The sequence below is a fragment of the Scyliorhinus canicula genome, chromosome 4 (genome assembly GCF_902713615.1).
Source record: "Scyliorhinus canicula chromosome 4, sScyCan1.1, whole genome shotgun sequence".
NCBI lineage: Eukaryota > Metazoa > Chordata > Chondrichthyes > Carcharhiniformes > Scyliorhinidae > Scyliorhinus > Scyliorhinus canicula.
The window spans coordinates 185,809,202-185,832,463 of NC_052149.1; the positions used below are offsets into that span (position 1 = coordinate 185,809,202).

At 48.6% G+C, this 23,262-nt stretch overlaps 1 long non-coding RNA gene across 1 annotated transcript; it reads left to right on the forward strand.

Annotated features, from left to right (window-relative positions):
- Positions 1-13,490: 13,490 nt before the first annotated feature.
- Positions 13,491-23,041, forward strand: LOC119964185. Its single transcript, XR_005460275.1, has 2 exons — positions 13,491-13,575; positions 22,860-23,041. It is a non-coding gene; the product is annotated as an uncharacterized LOC119964185 (long non-coding RNA).
- The last annotated feature ends 221 nt before the right edge of the window (positions 23,042-23,262 follow it).

The following is a 23,262-nucleotide window of genomic DNA, read 5'->3' on the forward strand; positions in this document are numbered from 1 at the left end:
ATTTGAGACCAGGAAGAGATCAACCATAATCTAATTGAATGGCGGAGAAGGCTCAAAGGGCTGAATTGCCTACTTTAAACAAAAATTAATTTACAGGATGTGGACATTGCCGTTTTGGCCAGCATTATTGCCCATCCCTAATTGCCCTTCAGAAGGTGATGGTAAGTCGCTTTCATGAACCACTGCAGTCCTTGAGGCGTAGGTACACCCACTATGCTGTTAGAGAGGGAGTTCCAGGACGTTGCTCCAGCGACAGTGAAGGAATGGCAATATATTTCCAAGTCAGGCAGTGAGTGACTTGGAGGGGAACCTCCAGATGGGGTTTCCAGGTATCTTCTGCTCTTGTCCTTCTAAATGGTAGTGGTAATGGGTTTGGAAGGTGCTGTTTAAGTAACCTTGGTAAGTTACTGCAGTGTACTTGTAGATGGTACATATGGCTGCAACTTTTGTCGATGGTGGAGGGTTTGAATGTTTGTGGAAGGGGGAGCAAGCAAGCAGGCTGCTTTGTCCTGGATGGTGTTGAGCTTGGAGTGTTGTTGGAGCTGCACTGATCCAGACAAGTGGAGAGTATTCCATTACATTCCTGACTTGTGCCTTGTAGATGGTGGACAGGCTTTGGGGGGGGTCGGGGGTCAAGAGGTGAGTTACTCGCCATAGGATTCTTGGCCTTTGACCTGCCCTGGTAGCCACAGTATTACTATGGCTAGTCCAGTTTTTGATCAATGGTAACCCCCAGGATATTGATTGTGGGGGATTCAGCGATGGTGATGCCTTTGAATGTCAAGGGGCAGTGGTTAGATCCTCTCTTGTAGGCAATGGTGATTGCCTGGCACTTGTGTGGCACAAATGTAACTTGCCACTTGTCAGTCCAAGTCTGGATATTGTCCAGGTCTTGCTGCATTTGGACATGGACTGCTTCATTACCTGAGGAGTCGCGAATGATGCTGAACATTGTGCAATCATCTGAAAACACCCCCACTACTGACCTTATAAGGGAAGGGAGGTCATTGATGAAACAGCTGAAGATGGTTGGGCCTAGGATACTACCCTGGGGAACTCTTGCAGTGGTGTCTTGGAGCCGAGATGATTAACCTCCAACCACCACAACCATCTTCCTTTATGTCAGGTATGACTCCAAAAAGCAAAGAGTTTTCCCCTTATTCTTATTGACTCCAGTTTAACTAGGGCTCCTTGATGCCATACTCGGTCAAATGCTACCGTGATGTCAAGGGCAGTCACTCTCACCTCACCTCTGGCATTTGGCTTTCTTTGTCCAAGTTTGAACCAAGGCTGTAATGAAATCAGGAGCTGAGTGACCATGGAGGAACCCAACGCAGCATCCGTGAGCAGGTTTTGCTGAGTAAGTGCCTCATAATAGCACTGTCGATGACTCCTTCCATCACTTTGCTGATGGTGGAGAGTAGACTGATAGGGTGGTAATTGGTTGGGTTGGATTTATCCTGTTTCTTGTGTACAGGATACACTTGGGCAACTTCTCCACATTGCCGGGTAGATGCCAGTGTTGTTGCTGTACTGGAACAGCTTGGCTAGGGGTGCGGCAAGTTCTGGAGCACAAGACTTCAGTACTATTGCCAGAATATTGTCAGGGCCCATAGTCTTTGCAGTATCCAATTCCTTCAACCGTTTCTTGATATCACATGGAATGAATCGTATTAACTGATGACTGACATCTGTGAAGCTGGGAACCACTGGAGGAGACTGAGATGGATCATCCATTTGGCACGTCTGGCTGAAGATTGTTGCGAATGACTCAGCCTTGCCTTTTGCACATTTGTGCTAGGCTCCTCCATCGTTGAGCATGGGAATATCTGTGGAGCCTTCTCCTCCAGTAAGTTGTTTAATTGTGCACCACCATTCACGGCTGAATGTGGCAGGACTGCAGAGCTTAGATCTGATGCATTCATTGTGGAATCGGTTAGCTCTCTGTCTTACATGCTGCTGCTGTTTGGTGCAAGTAGTCCTGTGTCGCAGCTTCACCAAGTTGACACCTCATTATTCGGTATGCCTGTTGCTCCTGGCATGCTCTCCTGCACTCTTCATTGAACTAGGGTTCATCCCCTGGCTTGCTGGTAATGGTAGAGTGGAGGATATGCCGGGCCATGAGGTTGCAGATTGTGGTTGAATACAATCCTGCTGTTTCTGATGGCCCACAATGCCCATGGAATCATAGAATCTACAGTGCAGAAGGAGGCCATTTGGCCCATCGAATCTGCACCGGCCCTTGAAAAGAGCACACCTCTACCCTATCCCTGTGCAAGAACCTATCCTTTTTGTACATTAAGGGACGATTTAGCATAGCCAATCCACCTAGCCTACACATCTTGGGACTGTGGGATGAAACAAGAGCACCTAGAGGAAACCCACGCAGACATGGGCAACATGAGTCCCAGGTTCAATCCCTGGCTTGGGTCACTGTGCGGAGTCTACACGTTCTCCCCGTATCACTGTGGGTTTCCTCCGGGTGCTCCGGTTTCCTCCCACAAGTCCCGAAAGATGTGGTATTAGGTATTTGGACATTCTGAATTCCCCCTCTGTGTACCTAAACAGGCGCTGGAATGTGGCGACTAGGGGCTTTTCACAGTAACTTACTTGCAGTGTTAATGTAAGCCTACTTGTGACAATGAAGATTATTATAGAACTTATAGAAAGTACAAACCCCACACAGTCACCAGAGGCCTGAATTGAAGCCGGGACCCTGGAGCTATGAGGCAGAAGTGCTAACCTCTGTGCCATCATGCCCAATCTTAAGTTGCTAGATCTGTTCGAAGTCTATCCCATTGAGCACGGTGGAAGCGCCACATAACATGATGGAGGATATCCAAAATGTGAAGATGGGACTTTGTCTCCACAAGGACTGCAGTGGTCAGTTGTAACGATACTGTCATGGACGGATGCATCTGCAGCAGGCAGATTGGTGATGATGAGGTCAAGTACGTTTTTCCTTCTTGGTTCCCTCACCACCTGCTGCAGTCCCAGTCTAGCAGCTATGTCCTTTAGGACCCGGCCAGCTCAGTCCGTAGTGGTACTACCAAGCCTCTTTTGATGATGAACATTGAAGTCCCCCACCCAGAGCATATTCTGCATCTTTGCTACTTGCTTCCTGAAAGTGGTGTTCAACGTGGAGGATTCATCAGCTGTTGGTGGTCGGTACATGGCAGGAGGTTTCCTTGCCCACGTTTAACCTGAGGCCATGAGACTTCATGAGGTTCAGAGTAGATGTTGAGGACTCCAAGGGCAACTCCCTCCTGACTGTACAACACTGTGCTGCCACCTCTGCTAGGTGGAGACAGGACAAACCCAGGAATGGTGATGGTGGTGCCTGGGACTTTGTCTGTGAGGTGTGATTCTGTGAGTATGACTATATCAGGCTGTTGCTTAACTAGTCTGTGAGACAGCTCCCCCAACTTTGGCACAAGCCCCACAGTGAAAGAACGCGAGGAGAGCGGCGGGGACACAGTGAAAGAGCGCAAGGAGAGCGGCGGGGACACAGTGAAAGAGCATGAGGAGAGCGGCGGGGACACAGGATAAAAGAGCGCGAGGAGAGCGGCGGGGACATAGTGAAAGAGCGCGAGGAGAGCGGCGGGGACATAGTGAAAGAGCGTGAGGAGAGCGGCGGGGACACAGGATAAAAGAGCGCGAGGAGAGCGGCGGGGACATAGTGAAAGAGCGCAAGGAGAGCGGTGGGGACATAGTGAAAGAGCGCAAGGAGAGCGGCGGGGACACAGCGAAAGAGCGCGAGGAAAGCGGCAGCGACACAGTGAAAGAGCGCAAGGAGAGCGGTGGGGACACAGGATAAAAGAGCGCGAGGAGAGCGGTGGGGACATAGTGAAAGAGCGCAAGGAGAGCGGCGGGGACACAGGATAAAAGCGCGAGGAGAGCGGCGGGGACACAGGATAAAAGAGCGCGAGGAGAGCGGCGGGGACATAGTGAGAGCGGCGGGGACATAGTGAGAGCGGGTAGAGCGGCGTGTTTCAGCAGCAGGAGGAGAGGGCGTGCTGTCCAGGGGACTGCCGGGAAGGTGAGTGACTGATTGTTTAATTTAAAAACTTAATTCGTCTATAGGCGGAGCGCATGTGGGACTGCTGGGTAAGTGAGGTACATATTTGTGTGGTTGCTTTACCCGAAACACTACTTGGGTAGTGTCTCCCACCCATCCTCCTCCTCTAACCAAAAAAAAAGTTCTGTCCGTCGGATTGCTAAACTAACAAGTTTTTGTTTTTGTTTTCTTTTGGTTTTTCAGTAGTTGGGAAGTTAGTTCAGTGGGAATGGAGGCTAGGGCAGTTGAATGTTCATCCTGAAGAATGTGGGAGGTAAGAGCCACCTCGAGTGTCCCTGCTGGCTACATCTGCGGGAAGTGCACCCAACTCCAGCTCCTCGAGAACTGCGTTAGGGAACTAGAGCTGGAGAGGGATGAACTTCGGATCATTCAGGAGGCGGAGGGGGTTATTGAGAGGAGTTATAGGGAGGTAGTCACACCTCAGGTAAAAGAAGAAGGTAGATGGGTTACCGTCAGGGGAGGGAGAGGGAACCGGCAGGCAGTGCAGGGATCCCCTGTGGTCGTTCCCCTCTATAACAAGTATACCGTTTTGGATACTGTTGCGGGGGATGACTTACCAGGGGTAAGCAATAGGGCACAGGTCTCTGGCACAGAGTCTGTCCCTGTTGCTCAGAAGGGAAGGGAGAAGAGGAACAGAGCACTTGTCATTGGGGACTCCATAGTTAGAGGAACAGACAGGAGGTTCTGTGGGAACGAAAGAGACTCACGGCTGGTATGTTGCCTCCCAGGTGCCAGGGTTCGTGATGTCTCTGATCGTGTTTTTGGGATCCTTAAGTGGGAGGGGGAACAGCCCCAAGTTGTGGTCCACATAGGTACCAACGACATAGGTAGGAAGAGAGATGGGGAATTGAGACAGAAATTCAGGGAGCTAGGATGGAAGCTGAGAGCTAGAACAAACAGAGTTGTTATCTCTGGGTTGTTACCCGTGCCACGTGCTAGCGAAGTGAGAAATAAGGAGAGAGAGGAGTTGAACATGTGGCTACAGGGATGGTGCAGGAGGGAGGGTTTTGGTTTCCTGGATAATTGGGACTCATTCTGGGGTAGGTGGGACCTCTACAAACAGGATGGTCTTCACCTAAACCAGAGGGGTACCAATATCCTGGGGGGGAGATTTGCTAGTGCTCTTCGGGGGGGGTATAAACTAATTCAGCAGGGGGATGGGATCCTAAATTGTAGTCCCAGTGTACAGGATGTTGAGAGTAGTGAGGTCAGGGATAGGGTTCGAAAGAGGGCACCGGCAAGCAAGACGCTGGTTTGAAGTGTGTCTACTTCAGCGCCAGGAGCATCCGGAATAAGGTGGGTGAGCTTGCAGCATGGGTTGGTTCCTGGGATCTCGATGTTGTGCCGATCTCGGAGACATGGGTAGAGCAGGGACAGGAATGTTTTTTGCAGGTTCCAGGATTTAGATGTTTCTGTAAGAACAGAGAAGATGGTAAAAGAGGGGGGGCGGGGGGGGGGGGTGGCATTGTTAATCAAGGAAAGTATTACGGCGGTAGAAAGGACGTTTGAGGACTCGTCTACTGAGGTAGTATGGGCCGAGGTTAGGAACAGGAGAGGAGAGGTCACCCTGTTGGGAGTTGTCTATAGACCTCCGAATAGTTCCAGAGACGTAGAGGAAAGGATTGCAAAGATGAATCTCGACAGGAGCGACAGTAACAGGATAGTTGTTATGGGGGACTTTAACTTTCCAAATATTGACTGTAAATACTATAGTTCGAGTACTATAGATGGGTCAGTTTTTGTGCAGTGTGTGCAGGAGGGTTTTCTGACACAGTATGTAGACAGGCCAACAAGGGGCGATGCCACATTGGATTTGGTACTGGGTAATGAACCCGGCCAGGTGTTAGATTTAGATGTAGGTGAGCACTTTGGTGACAGTGATCACAATTCGGTTATGTTTACTTTAGCGATGGGCAGGGATAGGTATATACCACAAGGCAAGAATTATAGCTGGGGGAAAGGCAATTATGATGCTATTCGGCAAGATTTAGGATGTATAGGACGGGGAAGGAAACTTCAGGGAATGGGTACAATCGAAATGTGGAGCTTATTCAAGGAACAGCTACTGCGTGTCCTTGATAAGTATGTACCTGTCAGGCAGGGAGGAAGTGGTTGAGCAAGGGAACCATGGTTTACTAAGGAAGTTGAAGCACTTGTCAAGAGGAAGAAGAAGGCTTATGTTCGGATGAGACATGAAGGCTCAGTTAGGGCACTTGAGAGTTACAAGTTAGCCAGGAAGGAACTAAAGGGAGAGTTAAGAAGAGCGAGGAGAGGACACGAAAAGTCATTGGCGGATAGGATCAAGGAAAACCCTAAGGCTTTCTATAGGTATATCGGGATCAAAAGAATGACTAGAGTAAGATTAGGGCCAATTAAGGATAGTAGTGGAATGTTGTGTGTGGAATCAGAGGAGATAGGGGAAGCGTTAAATGGATATTTTTCGTCAGTGTTTACACTGGAGAAAGACAATGTTGTCGAGGAGAATACTCAGGTACAGTCGACCAGGCTAGATGGGATTGAGGTTCACAAGAAGGAGGTGTTAGCAATTTTGGAAAGTGTAAAAATAGATAAGTCCCCTGTGCCAGATGGGATTTATCCTAGGATTCTCTGGGAAGCCAGGGAGGAGATTGCAGAGCCTTTGTCCTTGATCTTTATGTTGTCTTTGTCGACAGGAATAGTGCCGGAAGACTGGAGGATAGCAAATGTTGTCCCCTTGTTCAAGAATGGGAGTAGAGACAACCCTGGTAATTATAGACCTGTGAGCCTTACTTCGGTTGTGGGTAAAATATTGGAAAAGGTTATAAGCGATAAGGTGTATAATCATCTTGAAAAGAACAAGTTGATTAGCGATAGTCAACACGGTTTTGTGAAGGGTAGGTCATGCCTCACAAACCTTTATTGAGTTTTTTGAGAAGGTGACCAAACAGGTGGATGAGGGTAAAGCGGTTGATGTGGTGTATATGGATTTCAGTAAGGCGTTTGATAAGGTTCCCCACGGCAGGCTATTGCAGAAAATACGGAAGTATGGGATTGAAGGTGATTTAGCGGTTTGGATCAGTAATTGGCTAGCTGAAAGAAAACAGAGGGTGGTGGTTGATGGCAAATGTTCATCCTGGAGTTCAGTTACTAGTGGTGTACCGCAAGGATCTGTTTTGGGGCCACTGCTGTTTGTCATTTTTATAAATGACCTGGAAGAGGGTGTTGAAGGATGGGTTAGTAAATTTGCAGATGACACGAAGGCCGGTGGAGTTGTGGATAGTGCTGAAGGATGTTATAGGTTACAGAGGGACATAGATAAGCTGCAGAGCTGGGCTGAGAGGTGGCAGATGGAGTTTAATGCGGAAAAGTGTGAGGTGGTTCACTTTGGAAGGAGTAACAGGAATGCAGAGTACTGGGCTAATGGCAAGATTCTTGGTAGTGTAGATGAACAGAGGGATCTCGGCATCCAGGTACATAAATCCCTGAAAGTTGCCACCCAGGTTAATAGGGCTGTTAAGAAGGCATATGGTGTGCTAGCCTTTATCAGTAGGGGGATTGAGTTTCGGAGCCACGAGGTCATGCTGCAACTGTACATAACTCTGGTGCGGCCGCTCCTGGAGTACTGCGTGCAGTTGTGGTCACCACATTATAGGAAGGATGTGGAAGCTTTGGAAAGGGTTCAGAGGAGATTTACTAGGATGTTGCCTGGTATGGAGGGAAGGTCTTACGAGGAAAGGCTCAGGGACTTGAAGTTGTTTTCGTTAGAGAGAAGAAGGCTGAGAGGTGACTTAATAGAGACATATAAGATAGTCAGAGGGTTAGATAGGGTGGACAGTGAGAGTCTTTTTCCTCGGATGGGGATGACCAACATGAGGGGACACAGCTTTAAATTGAGGGGTGGTAGATATAGGACAGATGTCAGAGGCAGTTTCTTTACTCGGAGAGTAGTAGGGGTGTGGAACGCCCTGCCTGCAACAGTAGTAGACTCGCCAACTTTAAGGGCATTTAGGTGGTCACTGGATAGACATATGGATGAAAATGGAATCGTGTAGGTCAGATAGGCTTCAGATGGTTTCATAGGTCGGCGCAACATCGAGGGCCGAAGGGCCCATACTGCGCTGTAATGTTCTATGTTCTATGTTAGTAAGGAGGACTTTGCAGGGTCGGCAGGGCTGAGTTTGCTGTTGCTGTTTCCAATGCTTGGTTCGATGCTGGGTGGTCCGTCTGGGTTTGTTCCTTTTTTTTGTGTTTTCGTATCATCAATACAACTCGGCTCTCCCAACTTTGGCACAAGCCCCCAGATGTTAGTAAGGAGGACTTTGCAGGGTCGGCAGGTCTGAGTTTGCCGTTACCGTTTCCAATGCCTGGTTACACGCTGAGTGGTCCGTCCGGTTTCGTTCCTTTTTTATGTTTTCATATCAGTTGAAAACATATAAATATGTTTGACCTCTGACCATTAGGTGGCAGGCAAGTTATACCATTTGACACTATAACCTAAGGGGAGTCTGTAGGAGAAGTCGCCGTGGTTAGTTATGTTTGTGATTGTTCCAGTTTGTTAGTATTAGTTTCCAACCCACAGTTTGTTATACAGTAATACATTTGACTAGACTCAAACTAGATGTTCTTTGGTGTGCCAACTCGATCATTGTCCATGCACTAGAACATGGTACCAGAAGTGGTGATCTACAAACTGAAGATCTGAAGTGTGAACATTTTAAAGACACAGCCTTCAAATTTGGAAACGGTGTTACAAATAAAAACAAATGGGGAACATCAAAAGAAATATCCGAGAACACTAAACACTAAAGAAGATGGATAGTTTGAAAACGCCTCAGTATCCTTGAGTAACTGGTAATGTAGATGTCAATTGGCATGCATTTAAGCAACAGTTTATATATGTGGCAGCCTTAGGATTACAAGTGCAGCCGAATGAACAAAAAATAGCATTATTGCTAACTGCAGCAGGTCCCCAGGCAATAGAGATTTCCAACACATTTGTTTTTGAACGGAAGGAAGATGGTAAAAATGCCATCATTAAGAGGTTCAATGAGCATTGTACTCTGACAATGAACGCAACTTTCGAGTGGTATATATTTAGAACACGCTTGCAGAAGAAGGGCGAGTCCTTTGATAGCTTTCTTACCGACCTCAAGTTGAAAGCAACGTGCCTCAATGACTACCGTCTGGTGGCCCTGATATCAATCGTAATGAAGTGCTTCGGGAGGTTGGTCATGAAGCTCATCAACTCCATACTCCAAGAACACCTTGATCCATTGCAATTCGCATACTGCAGCAACCGGTCCACAGTAGACGCCATCTCCCTGGCCCTACACTCATCCCTAGAGCATCTTGGGAACAAGGACTCCTACATCAGACTCTTATTTATTGACTCCAGCTCCTCCTTCAACACCATAATCCCAGCCAAGTTTATATCAAAGCTCCAAAACTTAGGATTTGGCTCCTCACTCTGCAACTGGAACCTTGACTTTCTACCCACAAACCACAATCAGTAAGAATAAACAGCAACATCTCCTCCACCGTAGTCCTCAATACCGGAGCCCCGCAAGGTTGTGTACTTAGCCTCCGACACACACGACTGTGGCAAAATTTGGTTCCAACTCCATCTACAAGTTTGCTGATGACATGACCATAGTGGATCGGATCTCGAATAACGGCGAGTCAGAATACAGGAGGGAGATAACCTCATGGAGTGGTGCAACAACAACAATCTATCCCTGAATGCAAGCAAAACTAAAGAGCTGGTCATTGACTTCAGGAAGCTGTAAACACCCCTATCTGCATTAACAGGGTCGAGGTGGAGATGGTTAACAGCTTCAAATTCCTAGGGGTGCACATTGAAGAATTCCTAGTCTGTGCAAGCAGACTGCTGAGGCTGCAGCTCAAGGATGAGTTGGGATCACTGAGTTTCTTTGGGGAAGCTGGAGCCTGCCCTTAACTCTTGTCCTGACATGACTAAATCAATTAAGGCAACAGAATACATAGATAGTAATTCCAGAAAGTTTATTAGAAAGCAAAATTATACTTAACAAGTTTCAGGTAATGACTTTCTGGATCTTTTGATTATTCTTTATGATCGAGGTTTGGTGGCAGTTGACACAAAAGTCTCTTATCGCCCTCTGTTCTTGGTATTTCACACCACCAGATTTCGCTTCTCGGATGTTCAATTTTTTTCTGTGCACTGAAGCTCTACGGAACTCCATTTTTAACCCCTTTCTGACTATCACACCATCTCTCCGAGCCAAACTGGCTTTATTATTAGCTCTGACTGTTACTAGCCTAATTTGATTTTTCATTATGATTCCAAATTGATAAGACACCCGTGCGACAGTAAGTTGAGTCCTATTTATGCTGTACAAGAACCTATTCATTTCCACTGATACAACCTGAATAGTGTTGACAATACCATGGTATCTAGCTTTAGGCTTGCAGGCATTATTCAAGTTTGCAATGCCTTTGTCAAAAGACAGCCATTAGATGGGCAGCACATATCACACTGGTTAGCACTGTGGCTTCACAGTTCCAGGGTCCCAGGTTCGATTCCCGGCTGGGTCACTGTCTGTGCGGATTCTGCACATTCCCCCTGTGTCTGCGTGGGTTTCCTCCGGGTGCTCCGGTTTCCTCCCACTAGTCCCGAAAGACGTGCTGTTAGGTAATTTGGACATTCTGAATTCTCCCTCCGTGTACCCAAACAGGCACCAAAATGTGGCAACTAGGGGTCTATTCACAGTAACTTCATTGCAATGCAAGCCTACATGTGACAATAAAGATTATTATTATTAAAGTACAAAAATTGTGTTTCACTTTCTGCATTACGAAAAAGGATGAATCAAGTCCATAACTTAATCCCTACCCACATACACAAATACTTACCTCAATCAAGGTTTTAGGATTGATTGTCACCGATTTCTGTTAATATAGTGATATGAAATAAAACTGACTGTTTAGCCAATATGTTAGTAAGTTTAGTCTAACCACCCAAACCTACCTACATGGGCGTGGGGGTGGCTGTTCTGGCGTTGCCACTTTGAATGCAGGGGCAGCCATTGTCATTGGTGGCTCCTCTGTGGACCATGGACTACCGATCTAAGAGGCATCACCACCACCCCCACACCCTCGAAGAATCCGCTGGGAGGCTGCCAGAGTTTATCTGACATTCTCCCCACACAGTGGGAGACCCACTTGACCTGGGCAAAATGTCTAGGATGATGGTGGGGAGTGGGATGTGGTGGCCCTTAATTGGACTCTTCAGCAGCTCAACTGGCCACCTCTTGAACTCCCCATCACTGGCAACATGCCGTAGCCATGGGAAGACATTCAGCTCCTGTCCCGATGCCCTCGCCCACCATATTGCCAACTCTCCCACCTCTTGGCCTGTCTCTACAGGGCTGGAAAAATTCAGCTCTAACTCCTGTTCTCTGAAACTTTTGGTCCCTCTGACTAACCATTCTAAAGACTTAACTTGAAATCCTTCCCTTCCATCATTCTCCAGCTCTGTTAGTCAACCTCCTCTATATTAGAATAGTGCTCTTTTTAAATGTTCAGTCTTTTCCCCCTCTTGTGATATGTTTTGAGTATATTCATGCATGAGGAATGGTAAATGAATGTAAATTGAACCTCTTTGTTATGTGTTAAATTTTACTTTTAGGAATTTATAGCAGAACACATGAGAAGCTGTTATGAAAGCAATTCTTCTTTGCTGGAATATGTTTTTTGCTCGAGTACAATTGGAAGGAAAACTGAAATTTGGAGAAAAGTTTTGCATAATGTCTCTGGGAAAACAAAAATGAAAATTGACCACAGCAACTTGAACAATTAAGCAAAAAAGAAAGATGAAAATTGTTCCGAGTTTGACATAGATGACAGAGTGACCCTACAAGCAGATAAAAGAAAATTAACAGACAGTGTGATTGGCCAATGTCGATTGATCAAAATCTTATTCAAATCAATCTGGATGTGCCCATTATTGAGTGCACGGTGGGGGTGGGATGGAGGGGGCAGGGTTATTGCCCAGAACCCAAATTGTGAGGCTCGATGGAAACCCTGATATTAGGCCTCATTATAATGGAGCAAAGTATATTTTACTGAATAATCCTGAGCAAATGAGTGAAAATTACAATTAGTCGCACGTTCAGAATAAATCAAAATGGTTCAACAACCCACAGAATTTTAGAAACAGATCTATCAATGTAACAAATTTACAATTTGAATCTTGTTAAAATAAATGAAAAAAGAAATCAGATTTTGATGAAAACATATTAAAGAGCAATAACATTTGGTTGAAATGAAAGAGCTTAAAGCCTGCCTGATGACATTTTCACCCTGTTGTTGCGTTGACTCTGGCAACCACACTTAAACTAATTACTGTGCTGTGAGGTGATCAAAGCTGCTTCAAGAATTTTGCATGTATCCTGCAAAAAGTTAATGGACTGTTATAAATTGTAAATTGAACACTGATGGTGGTTGAGTCGAAAATTCTTTTCTTTACCTTGGGCAGTTGATTCCTGTTAATGTCATAGTTCACTGGGCACAATGTAATAATAATTAACAGATGAGTGAGTGCCACTGTAATATGATGTTGGCTTCCTGATAAATTTTGGATAATAGCTGACCACCAAATAGTGACTGTTTCAGCAATTTTGGGGGTATTTTTTTATTAGATCACCTGTTTAAAAGTGCAGATAATACAGCATGTATGTACACATGACACTTCTATGAAAATGGCTTTAGGTGGAAATTGGTATTAAAAAGGTGATGGTGAAAGAAAACAGAAAAGGCCCGAGACTGGAAATAAATCAGGAAATTAGCAAGTTAATAAAATAAAGTATGGTAAGTGTAATTTTAAAGGTTTAATGCTTGGAAGTATTCAGAAGAATGAGATAGGGATCTCATAGAAATCTAGAAAATTCTAACACGACTGACAGGGTAGATGCAGGAAGGATGTTCCCGACGGTGGCTGTGTCCAGAACCAGGGGTTACAGTCTGAGGATATGGGGTAGAACATTAAGGACACAGGTGAGGAGAAATTTCTTCACACAGAGAGTGGTCAACCTGTGGTATTCGTTACCACTGAAAGTAGTTGAGGCCAAAATATTGCATGTTTTCAAGAAGCAGTTAATATAGCACTTAGGGAGGATGGGCTCCAAAGATATGGGGGGGGAGACAGGATCAGGCTATTGAGTGGGATGATCAGCCATGATCTGAAAGAATGGCGGAGCAGGCTTGAAGTGCAGAATGGCTTCTTCCTGCTCCTATCTTCTATGTTTCAATAATCTCAAATTATTTAGCTATTCTGGTCCAAACTTCTTGTAACTTTCTTTCAACCAGCAATAGTTAGCGATGGGAAATAGGAATGTCTACAGGAACAACTGAGGATAACAATGTGTGAAGGATTTGTAGCAGCGCAGCTACGAACCTCAGAACATCACTTATTGAAGGAAACTCCATCGATAGCAAAGAATCCAGTGTGGAAAAGCAGAAACTTGAGAATGGAGCTTTAGGTAGGGAGAATACATGCCAGCATGGCGGCACAGTGGTTAGCACTGCTGCATCACAGCGCCAGGGACCCAGGTTCGCTTCAGACTCATGGCCCATATGGCCTCCTTCTACATTTGGGTATTCTATTCTATAATTGTGCCCATGTTGCAGTTAAACATTTCCAGTTCCATTGCTTTAGATAGTGACATCCGGCAGGTAACAATTTCATAAAATCCAGGGCGCAATCTACCGGCCAGGTGCCGCCCCACCAGGACCACAGCGTGCCTGGTATATGCCAGGTGAAAAGGGTTTCCCGACAGCCACTACGCCTCGTGGGATCTACTCAAGTTCAGCGAGGCAACTCAACCAGAATCCCGGTCACAATGGGCGGACCTAGCTGCACTTGTTTAAGTAGACCACAATCCTTCTAAGACCTACTCACCCGGGATCTACCAGCCTCTCAACATCTAACAGCCTCCCCAGAAGTCCTCAGCCGTGCACGGTTCAGTGCTGGCCCACACATGTGGGGTGTTCCAAACCATCGGAAGCCCCTTGGTGGTCAGGGACTGTGCAGGGTGGTCCAGGCATTCTCCGTGGAACCTCGGCACCCTGGCACTACCAAGCTGCCTGCAGAACTTCCAGGGTGGCAGTGCAAGGGTGCCCAGATGGCACTGCCCCGAGGAGGACCATGTCAATGAAAGGAGGGTTGAGGGCGTATGAGGGTGGGGTGGGTGGTTAAGAAGGGGCCTCTTGGAGGTTGGGGGTGGTGACTGGTGGAGGTCCTGGAAGGGGGGGTCTCTAAGAGGGGGTGGGGGCCACTCACCAGGGCCGGGGGTGTTGCGGGGTTCAACCAGGGGTTGGTCCATGGGGTTGGGGTGCCCCCCCCAGGTTCCAGGTGTTCCCCGAGATTGGGGTGTCCAGGCATGGACCGCCATTGCCGTGGCCTGCACGGCAGCTGTCCAGCTGCGCACCCTACTGACCGCCTGCCGTGGCCAGTGGTCGCACAGAGCGTCACCGGCCATCTTCAAATGCTAACATGTCTGCATTTAACCCCCTGCAGACAATGGATTTCCGTGTCCAACCAGGAATGGTTGGCATCTGCCTGGCCACCGCAGCCCTGATGGACGTAGTGTGGTTTTATGAGCAAGAGCTGCTCAGAGTGGACCCTACAGCAGCGGAGCCTGCCCCAGAGGAACGGAAGCCAGCTGGTGAGGATGGAGAGCCAGCAGCCCATCAGGCTGAGGAGGAGGTGGTAAGGTGGCATCGCATTTGGCCTCGGGTGCACAGGCTGCACATGTCATTCGAGGACGTGCCATCCCGGGCGTGTCTTCAAACACTCTGGCTGACCAGGGAGCCTGTTTGGCACATCTGCCGCATCATGGCGCACCTGCAATGGGAGTATGGGGGAGGACACACACTCCTGGTGTCCGTCAAGGTGACGGTTGCCCTGATAATTTATGCAATGGTGTCCATCCAGGCACAGAGTGAGAACCTGTCTGGGATCTCACAGACCACGGTGCACATGTGCATCTGCCCCGTCACAGAGGCCCTGTTTGCCTGGTCGGCACAATACATCAACCTCAATATGAGCCAAGCTTACAAGGGAAGCGGGGTACTCCATATCGCTGGAATGCCCCAGGTCCAGGGTATGTTCGACAGGACGCAAGTCACTTTCGAGCACCACCGCATGAGGGAGTACACTTCCAAAACTGGAAGGGTATCTCTCCATGAATCTGCAGTTGGCTTCTGACTACGAGTTGCACATCATTCCCGTCTGTGCCTGATGTACCATCAATTGGACTCGAGACACGATGAAGATCCAAACTGTGGCTTTAATCAGCTAGTTGTTAGCCCGGTGGTCGACTACAGAGAAAGGCCGACCGCCGGGAAACCTGGGTACTTATATCCCACCTCGGAGGCGGGGTCTACTTGCCTCTCGACCAATTGGTGAGCAGTCACATGACTAGTCCCAGCCAATCGGATGAGAGGCACATGACCAGCCAGAGCCAATGGGGAACCAATGCTCTGCACCAATGGCAGTGCTCACATTCATACCACCACAGTGCCTGAAAAGTGAAAAGCAGGCAGCATGCAAGACCCCTTCATCCTAGTGCACTCAACGGTACCCAACAGCTTTGAGGTGCACCCCTGGTGAGGCGGTGGCGTCTGGGTGAGAGGGGTTATCTGCTGCGGTCGTGGCTGATGACACTTGTCCAGAGGCCATAGACCAATGCGGAGAACCGCTACAACAATGCCCATGCAGCGACAAGGAGCGTAATGGACCGGTACATCGGTGTCCTGACAATGTGGCTCAGGTGCCTGGAACGCTCTGGAGGGGCCCTTCTATATTGGATTGGATTGGATTGGATTTGTTTATTGTCACGTGTACCGAGGTACAGTGAAAAGTATTTTTCTGCAAGCAGCTCAACAGGTCATTCAGTACATAGAAGAAAAGGGAATTAAACAAAATTCAAGAAAATACATTAGAATACATAATAGGGCAACACAAGATATACAATGTAACTACATAAGCATTGGCATCGGTTGAAGCATACAGGGTGTAGTGTTAATGAGGTCAGTCAATAAGAGGGTCATTTAGGAGTCTGGTGACAGTGGGGAAGAAGCTGTTTTTGAGTCTGTTCGTGCGTGTTCTCAGACTTCTGTATCTCCTGCCAGATGGAAGAAGTTGGAAAAGTGAGTAAGCCGGGTGGGAGGGATCCTTGATTATGCTGCCCGCTTTCCCCCGGCAGCGGGAGGTGTAGATGGAGTCCATGGATGGGAGGCAGGTCTGTGTGATGGACTGGGCGGTATTCACGACTCTCTGAAGTTCCTCGTGGTCCTGGGCCGAGCAGTTGCCATACCAGGCTGTGATGCAGCCCGATAGGATGCTTTCTATAGTGCATCTGTAAAAGTTGGTAAGAGTTAATGTGGACCTGCCGAATTTCCTTAGTTTCCTGAGGAAGTATAGGCTCTGTTGTGCTTTCTTGGTGATAGCGTCGACGTGAGTGGACCAGGACAGATTTTTGGTGATGTGCACCCCTAGGAATTTGAAACTGCTAACCATCTCCACCTTGGCACCGTTGATGCTGACAGGGGTGTGTACAGTATTTTGCTTCCTGAAGTCGATGACCAGCTCTTTAGTTTTGCTGGCATTGAGGGAGAGATTGTTGTCGTTACACCACTCCACTAGGTTCTCTATCTCCCTCCTGTATTCGGACTCGTCGTTATTCGAGATCCGGACCACTATGGTCGTATCGTCAGCAAACTTGTAGATGGAGTTGGAACCAAGTTTTGCCATGCAGTCGTGTGTGTACAGGGAGTAGAGGAGGGGGCTAAGCACGCAGCCTTGCGGGGCACCGGTATTGAGGATTATTGTGGAGGAGGTGTTGGTGTTCATTCTTACTGATTCTGGTCAGTTGGTCAGAAAGTCAAGGATCCAGTTGCAGAGTGGAGAGCCAAGTCCGAGGTTTTGGAGCTTTGATATGAGCTTGGCTGGGATTATGGTGTTGAAGGCGGAGCTGTAGTCAATAAATAGGAGTCTGATGTAGGAGTCCTTGTTTTCGAGATGCTCTAGGGATGAGTGTAGGGCCAGGGAAATGGCGTCTGACGTGGACAGGTTGCGACGGTATGCGAATTGAAGTGGGTCAAGGCGTTCCGGGAGTATGGAGGTGATGCGCTTCATGATCAACCTCTCGAAGCACTTCATTACAACTGACGTCAGGGCCACCGGGTGGTAGTTATTGAAGCATGTTGCCTGGTTCTTCTTTGGTACCGGTATGATGGTGGTCTTCTTGAAGCAGGTGGGGACCTCGGAGTGAAGTAGGGATAGGTTAAAGATGTCTGTGAATACCTCTGCCAGCTGGTATGCGCAGGCTCTGAGTGCACGACCAGGGATCCCGTCCGGGCCCGTCGCCTTCCGTGGGTTCACTTTCAGGAAGGCCGATCTGACTTCGGAAGCTGTGATGGTGGGTATGGGTGAATTATGGGCTGCTGGGGCACTCGACAGCGGATTGTTGGTTACCTGCTCAAACCGAGCATAGAATGCATTAAGTTCATCGGGGAGGGGTGCGCTGCTGCCAGAGATACTGCTGGGCTTCGCTTTGTAACCCGTTATATAGCCCAGGAGGGTCTCCCATAGGTAGAACAGGGGTTAGCGCCGGGGACCGAGGTTCGATTCCCGCTTGGCTCACTGTCTATGTAGAGTCTGCACTTTCCCCCTGTGTCTGCGTGGGTTTCCTCTGGGTGCTCAGGGTTCCTCCCACAAGTCCCGAAAGATATGCTTGTTAGGTGAATTGGACATTCTGAATTCTCCCTCAGTGTACTGAATAGGCGCCGGAGTGTGACGACTAGGGAATTTTCACAGTAACTTCATTGCAGTGCGACACTAATAAAGATTATTATCGTGGTGGCCTGCTGTATCCTCCACAACTTTGAGGGGGAGGGAGAATGCCCGTCCTCGCCCAACGAGGTGGATGCAGAGGAGGGTCAGTATGGGCAGGGCCTGTGGCCCGGGCAGGCACAGGAGGCTGCACAATGTGTGCAACAGGGCCACGGGATGCTTTAATCACTACAGGGTGTGGGCCCTGGGCTTGCAATATCAGCACGTCTAGTCCATGGGATGGAGGATGAGGACGACCCACTCCTTGATGAGCTCTGATGCTCCGCATCATTTGAGAAAGTCTGACTTCTGCATTCGGTAGCACTTTCCACCATCCGCCAGGGTGATCCCTGCTTGCGTACTGGCCACTCCATCGCATGGTCCAATCGAGCCCTTGGGATGGTGGTGTGGGCAGGGTCTGTGGGGTGGGGGTTGGCTATGTATGGGGGTGGCATAGCATAGTGGGGCTGGGGACTGGTTAAAGGGGTGGCGTGCAGTGGGTCATTCACCAGTTGGGCCCTACCACATGGTGCCCCCACATATGTAGCACCGTCCCCTGCCGCCTCCGGGGGCGACACCGGGGCATGGCCTCCGACTGCCCTGGGAGCCCTGGTCCGTGCCCACCTTCAAAGCCCGCACCCCACATCACCGGCTCCCAACCCCCCCACCCCCCATCCTCTGCATCCAGCCCATCCCTTGCACCCCTCAGACAGAGCACAAAGGCAGTTCTGAACGTTGGTGAACAGGTATTTAATGTGCTATATTCAGATATTGTGCCCTAGCTCCTATCGCTAACCTATATGTTTCACCCGTGCCAACTTAACTGGTGTCTAACTTCCTGGCCTTATGTGCCCAAACACTCTTGTCTATGTGGGTCCCCAGGTGGTACATCAGGAGCGGAAGCGGCCAGCTCTGGCACCCGCCCTGTGACCTAGTCGCCTTTTGTGGCCGTCTTCTGGAGCGACCGGGCCTGGACAGGCCCAGCAGTCATCCAGGGTCCTAGCTGGCGTGGTGCCACCCTGGTCTGCCCATTGCACTTCGGATGCGCCAGGGCCAGGTGGGGTAACTCAGAGGTGCTGTGGTGTTCCGGCACCATCCCCTGCAGGCTTCACTTCTTCCTCCTTCCTCGGGGTGCCTAATGGCTCCTAGGTGACTCCATGGGGTGAGGATGTGGCCGGAGTAAGCTACGGGGGCTCTGCCATAAGAGGCCTGCTCTTTTCTCAATCGGAGTCTCCATGCTCGCAGCCATGGAGCACGGGACTGGGCAATGTCACTTTGGGACTGTGTCACGTCGCTCAGCTGCCGTGTCACTTTGCTCAGGGCCTGTGCCATTTCCGTTGTGTCTTGTTTAGATCAGCCAGGCCAATGCTCTCAATGCCCGCAGCCATGGCCCGTTTTGATTGGGCCATGCTCTGGAGTGCCGCAGCGATGTCTATGTGGCCCTGGTACATGGCGGCCTATGACATGGCAGCCCTATCCTGTATCTCAGCCACCACCCGCACAGGCACCTAGGCTTTGGACATCTTGACCAGTGGCCGATATAATGTTCTTGTTGGATGGCCTGATTTATTGCAACAACACTTGTAGTTAAAGTTATAAACAATTTATTAACATTAACTGGGGGTAAATTATATACAAGACAACAGAATAACAACAGCAAAATCATGTACACGCTAGCTCTCTCTTTTACTTCCTCTCGACAAATACATGGATAGGATGGGTACAGAGGGATACGGCACTAGGAAGTACTGAGGGTTTTGGCCAAGGGTGGTATCATGAACAGTACAGGCTTGGAAGGCCGAAGGGCCTGTTCCTATGCTGTTTCCTTCTTTGTTCTTTGTTCAGCAAGTGTCTGGTCAGCTGACTTTACATTCACTTATATGCTGGTGAGATTCCTAGTGGTCAGTCGGTGAATTGCAACACAACCATGATATCATCGCACCCAACGCCTCCACCGCAGGTGCCACCTGTGTGGTGTTGGCCTGGGTAACATGCATGACCCGCGCCCTCTCTTGCTCCTGTAGGTGGTTGGACACACAGCTTGGTGGGTGACATTAGTGGACAGGCTTCTGGGGGAAAATCTGGTGAGGAGCACATCAGGTGGAGGCAGGAACATCCAAGACAGTCAGCAGTCGGAGGTCTGCTGGATTCCAGGACTGAACTGGGTCCCAGTCAGATGCTGAGCCTCTGGACAAGGTTATCCCAGAGCTGATGGCAGATGCTAGGACACGGCTGTGAGATTCAGGAGGGGATGTTAGTTACATTCCAGTAAATGAATGGTCGATTGGAGGAGTCCCAAAATCTGCAGGTGAAGGAAATGGTGCTGACAATAGAACATAGAACATAGAACAGTACAGCACAGAACAGGCCCTTCGGCCCTCAATGTTGTACCGAGCAATGATCACCCTACTCAAACCCACGTATCCACCCTATACCCGTAACCCAACAACGCCCCCCCCCCCTTAACCTTACTTTTTAGGACACTACGGGCAATTTAGCATGGCCAATCCACCTAACCCGCACATCTTTGGACTGTGGGAGGAAACCGGAGCACCCGGAGGAAACCCACGCACACACGGGGAGGACGTGCAGACTCCGCACAGACAGTGACCCAGCCGGGAACCGAACCTGGGACCCTGGAGCTGTGAAGCATTTTATGCTAACCACCATGCTACCGTGCTGCCCTAAATGTGTGGCACCGAGGCCAACACCACTGGGGTGGTGACCGCAGAGGAATGCCTGCAGTATGAGGTCATTGTCTTGAGTGGGGGTGCCCAAGGCTGTGATGACCATGGTTGAGGTCCTCAACATCATGTGCCAGCTGCTGAGAAAAGTGTTCCAGATGCAGGTGGACATTGCTGAGACACTGCAGAGCATGGCCCAGACACTAAGGATCATTGCTGAGGGCATCACCATCATGGTGCAGAAAATAGGGAGGTGCCAGAACTGGCAGAGCAAGATGACGCAGAGGGTGTGTCACCCGTTTCAGGTTCCTCAACAGAAACGGAGGATAAGCCTGAGAATGTGTCATCACACTTTAGGAACTTTCAAGCGGTTATTGGATAGGCACATAGAGCACACCAGAATGACAGGGAGTGGGATAGTTTGATCTTGTTTTCGGACAATGCTCGGCACAACATCGAGGGACGAAGGGCCTGTTCTGTGCTGTACTGTTCTATGTTCTATGTTCTATGTCCAGAACTTTGTCATATAAATCAATGTGTGACTTGTTCCACCTATCAGTGCCATTCTCCATCCAGTAGCCACAGCTGTGCAGGCCCTCCCACATGGCCCAATCTCAGAGGAGCCAAATCCCGGCTTCCACATATCCCACCGGTGCTCAATCAGTTGAACATCCTTGAATTCCAGCGTGTGTAACACATGGTGACGTGCCATTTACCTGCAGCACTCATCACACTAGCAACAAAGGCGTCAGGAATCTGCAAAAGCGTTTCTTCAACAGTGTTAACAGGTGGCCCATTTGGAATAATGTCACGCACCAGGTCCTGCAGCATCTTCTTGCTTCAAACCGGATTGTCTTCTGGACTCATACATCCCCATGGGCCCGGTGTTCCATGACCCAGGTACCTCAGAAAAATATTCTTTTTTCTGGCTACAGAAAAGGAAGGAAACAGCAAAAGCAACCTCCAGGCATCTGCAGCCAACAGCAGGAGTAAGCAGTAAACACAACCTACAGCTGTGAAATGCTCTCACAACTAACAAGGCCAATTGCTTATTAGCAATAGCCGTCAGCTGTACAGCTAGAGACTGCTCACAGTCAAAGGGAGTTAAAGTGGCCTTCAACATATAACCAAGAACAGGGCTCTCTCCTGGAAGACAGGCAGCAGCTGCAGGTAACCCTGTTATGGGTATCCACAATATTTAAAGATGGCTTGAAGGCCTCACAGGTGCAGGTTCCTCAACAGAAACAGAGGATAAGCCTGAGAATGTGTCATCACGTCCATAGTGGTTAGCACAATTGCTTCACTGCTCCAGGGTCCCAGGTTCGATTCCCGGCTTGGGTCACTGTCTGTGCGGAGTCTGCACGTTCTCCCCGTGTGTGCATGGGTTTCCTCCGGGTGCTCCGGTTTCCTCTCACAGTCCAAAGATGTGCACGTTAGGTGGATTTGTCATGATAAATTGCCCTTAGTGTCCAAAATTGCCCTTAGTGTTGGGTAGGGTTACTGGGTTATGGGGATAGGGTGGAGATGTGGACCTGTGTACAGTACTCTTTTCAAGAGCCAGTGCAGACTCGATGGGCCGAATGGCCTCCTTCTGTACTGGAAATTCTATGATGTCCAGAACTTTGTCGTAGAAATCAGAGCACTGGGGTTGCAGCTCCAGAGCCCTTGAGCTGCTTGTCCTAAAACAGAAATGATGACTCACTTCCTCAGATCCCCTCAGCAGCCATTGCGCCAGCTTCACGTTTTTTAAAAGGAGTACTAAATGACGCCGGGGAGCCGGTTAATTCCCGGGAGGCCTTTACATTCAACTTCAATCTCGCGAATGAGATGAAAATCGCTGCTAATTGGGGTCAATGATATGCTCGCGATATTTGGGCGTGATCCAGAACTCGCCATCGGGAGCAGGTCAGTTAGATGGCAAACTGATTTGACGGATTTTGGCTTTTCCCGCTACTTACTCAGTATGTCCAGATCCGTGCTGTGCGCAACGCGGTGGTTAAATTGTGCCCAGAGTGGAATGCAATGAAAATGTTGACAGGCAGAGACCTAAGGTAGCAGTTTTGGTGTAAATGAGAAATGAACGTCAAATATGTGCATATTCTAATTTCTTTGTGTAACAGAATGAATGTATTTCCATATTCAATTTTCCACCCAATGATATGTACCATTCACGACACTGAACAATGCAAGTAGCTATCTAGCTTTACTGCTGCAATTGTAAGACTTTCGCTCTCTCTCTCTTCAGGTATTATGCCCTAAAGAGCCCTTGGTGACCTTGGGCATCCATGTTAATCATGCTCTAGAGGTGCGGACAAGCAAGAAGTTGTTAATATCTTTCAAGTACTGAGTTCAGGCATCACTACTCGTACCATTAATAAAGGTTACTTTATTCTTATTATCCTGAATAAATATTAAAAGGCTGCTTCACATCATGTTTCCTGTTGTTAAGGGATAGATACAGCGTTCAAGAAAGAAATAACGTATTGTAGTCTCTGCTCCTAATCTCCCTGCTAGCCACCTTGCTTTTCTTTTAGAACTCCGCTTCTCATGCTTCCAGGAGGCTCTGATTATTATTTACACTGATGTCTGTTCTCCCCTGCTGGTCTAGCAGCTTAATATAGAACATTAAAAACTGGTGTTTGCTCAGC